This window comes from Tupaia chinensis, unplaced genomic scaffold, assembly GCF_000334495.1.
Source record: "Tupaia chinensis unplaced genomic scaffold, TupChi_1.0 Scaffold000407_4, whole genome shotgun sequence".
Lineage (NCBI taxonomy): Eukaryota > Metazoa > Chordata > Mammalia > Scandentia > Tupaiidae > Tupaia > Tupaia belangeri.
In genome coordinates this window covers 2,362,665-2,366,324 of record NW_006159912.1, presented here as the reverse complement: position 1 = coordinate 2,366,324, position 3,660 = coordinate 2,362,665, and positions in this window count along the sequence as shown.

Below are 3,660 nucleotides of genomic sequence, written 5' to 3'. Positions count from 1 at the left end.
TGTGTGTGTGTGTGTGTGTGTGTGTGTGTGTGTGTGTGTGCATATGTGTGCCCAAAATCCAGAGAGGAGAATGGAGGAGAAGGGATTGCAGCTTGGCCATCACTCTTGGAGGGTTATTTCTCACTTTGCCTCTCTGTCACTCTCTGGTGAGCACACACACCCTATAGCAAAACTTAAACACTGTCTGCGTGCCCAAAACTCCCCAGAGAAAGTAAATAGGATTAGAAGTTGTTCACGGTCAGAGTGAGAGCTGAATAGGAATATGGGATGGTAAGGGAGAAGAGGGGAAAAGTGCAGGGGCCCTGGAACACGGGGGACCAAATCCTGGGAAGAAAATAAGGCCAGCACAGATCAATTTCTTCTCTCAAGGGATGCCTAGGATGCCTAGTGAATTTTTTTTTCTTATTTATTTATTTATTTATTTTGCCACAGGACATATATGCTCACTGACCAAAGACAGAGAGACAATGGGAGGGAAAATGAGAAATCACCTCCTAGAGGGGATGGCCATGCCTCGGTCCTCCTCCATTCTCCTGGAATTTTGGGCATGCATGCACACACATGCAATGTGATTTTCAGGCTGCCTGGTCTGAGACTTGAGCCTGGTCAGCCATATGGGAGTCCAGAGCCTTAACCACTATGCCACCTATGCCCCGGCTAGTGAATTTTTTTTTTAAAAAGAATTATTTTATTTAACTTTATTTATTTTATTTATTTTAATTTGACTGGAGAGGGCCAGAGAGAGAGGGAGAAAAAGAGAGAGAAAAAGTGAGAAAGCAAGCTGCTAGGTCCAGGACTCGAACTGCAGTTGGCCATGTGGGAGTCCAGTGCCCTTAACAACCATGTCACCTGCCGACCTCCTGGCTAGTGAATTTTTAAGGCAAGTATTAATGACTAGTATTCAATTTTGAAGTCTCACCTGAATTATTCTGTTACATTCAGTACCTATTCTATGCCCACATCTTTGGTAAACATCTGTTGCTTCCAATAGACGCAGGTCAATGATGTTTTGGGAGTGTGAAGAAATGAGGGCCTTGATCCAGGTGGGGTGAAATAGCATGTGAAAAAAATAAAGAATTCAGTGGAAGCTGGGAATTACAGGAAGAGATGCCTTGATTTAACACAAGCCTTCAGTTCTCCTTGGGGCTATGGATAGGGTGAGAGTCTTAACTACTTGCAGTATCAGGGATGGACAACAGAATGGCTTTTTGGATATGCTGGTGAGCTTTGGATGACCCCATAGCAGATGCTGCCAAGTGGGCTGTTTGAAAGGGATGGAAAACATGCTGAGACCCCAACGATGAGAAGTGAGTGGGGCCACAGCAATAAATGAGGTGATGTCGGTTCTGGCCACGCTGAGGAAACCAAGCACGCATTCCCTCAGCTGTGGCACTGTGGCCGTCTGAAGGTCCAAAGTTTTAACATCATATTGACTGTGAGTATCTTACCGGAAGTGAGACTGCTTTATTTCAGAGGAGATAATTTCCCTTAAGAACCACTGTTCGAGTGTTTCTTCCACCACTGGTTGGAATGGATGTTCCAGTGTGAGATCAGTTACGGAAGATAAAGACGGCAACTGCAACTTCTTTCTATACATCCAAGTTGTAACATGTGATTTTCAACACTACCACATGATTAGCGCTGAAGAGCCGCCCCCATGTTCACAAATGTCCATAGCCCTCTAGCCCTAAAACCCCCCTTTTGTATTGTAGACACACAGGCTAGCCACAGACACTCAGACCTCCTGCTTTCTCTTTTCAAAGCCCTGCTAGTGCTTCTGAAAGCAGGAGGAAACCTCTGACAGCTGCTTCCTCACTTTTGTGTTCTGCAGCTGTTCTTTGCTTTAATCTCTTAATGTGGCTTTATTTCCTCCCAGGGAACAGCTAGGAAATGCTCAGATGTGGAACTGTTTTGATAAAGAAAGAAAAGAAAGAAGGAATAGGAGGGAGGGAAGAAAGTAGGAAGGGAGGAAGGGAGGAAGGGGGACCAGCAGATGGCATAATGGCTATGTCACTGGATTCCCATATAGTGGACCGTGGTTCAAATTCCAGGCCTGGTTACTTGAAACTCACAGGTGCATGTGTGTGCATGCCCAAAATCCTGAGAGGAGATTGGAGGGGAAGGGATTGCAATGTGGCCATCCCCTTTGGGGGGTAATTTCTCGCATTCTGTCTCCCTGTCTCCAGTGAGTACAGGTACCCCATAACAAAAATCTCTTAAAAAAAATAAAAGGAAGGGAAAACATGGCGGTTGGGACTGAGTCACAGTGAGGCGGGGCTGGCCTCAGGCAGACTGGGTGTTAGGCTGGCTGGCTTATCTCTTTATTCTGTTGAATGTGTCCACCCCCACCTCTTTTTTTCCTTTCTGTTCATTTGGGGATAATATTAGCTAATATTTCTTTTTTTTTTCTTTTTTTGGGAGAGGTTTTTGCTATAGGGCGTGTGTGCTTGCCAGACAGACAGAGACAGAAAGCAAGAAATTATGGTCACACCGCTATCCCTACTCCTCCATTCTCCTCTTGGGATCTTGGGCACGCACGCACACGTGCCTGGCATGAGGTTTAAGCCACTGGGTCCGGGACGCGAACCGCGGTTGACTACATGGGAGTCCAGCGACATAGCCATTACGCTAACTGCTAGTCCCTAATATTTCTGTCAAACCTTGTTGGAGGATTAAGTGAGATGACATAAAGAATTTAATAGTATCAATCCAGTCAGGTGGCATGGTTATGGCGGCTGGATCTACATAACTGAACACTTTGAGTCCTGGACTGGGCAGCTTGAAAAACACTCTGGCACAAGTGCTTGTGTGCCTCAAGTCTCAAGAGGAGGATGGAAAAGAGATTGTAGCATGGTCATTCCCCCTGAGTGGTGTTTTCTTATTATCTCCCCTCTCTGCCTCTCTCCAGTGACCACATATGCCCTATAGCAAATTGAAAGAAAAAAAGAAAGAATTTCATAATGTCTGGCACGTTTTCAGCACTCAGTACAAAATAGCTGTTATTCATTCTTTTCTCTCACCTCTGTATTTTTTTTTTTATATTTCAATTTATTTATTTGCATTCATTCACAGTACATCATTACAGCATACAAAATGAGATTTTTCTATCCAGAGTACACTGTATATACAAACATGTTATTGTCAGCAAATGATCTTCCATTTCTTGTTTTCTGTATGTTTTGCTTTTTTCCCCCATCCTTGATTCCCTGTCTCTTACCCTCTTCCATCTCCCATTCTCCTCCCACACTGTCTCTGGTATCTATGTTTGCTTTCTATACTGTTTCCCCCGCACATTTTATTGAATCACCAAAGACCCTAATCAATCCAAATACCCTCACAGCAAACACAGGTGACACACACATTTCCATGAACACAAGTCTAACTTTATGCATCCTATAAAGTAGCACCTAGCTGGGGCTACATATCCTACTGCAGTCATTGAATAGATATATATATTTTTTTCTGAAACTTTTATTTTTGTAACTCAATTTACATTCCTTCCCTAAGCATCATCATAGCACACAAAATGCCATCTCCCATCCAATACAATGTGATCTCCCATCCATGATTGAGTGACTCAATCATGACATTATAAAACATTTTCCATTTCTAGTTCCTAGAATTATTTTCACCCCTCTTTCTGACCCTCTGTCCCTTCCC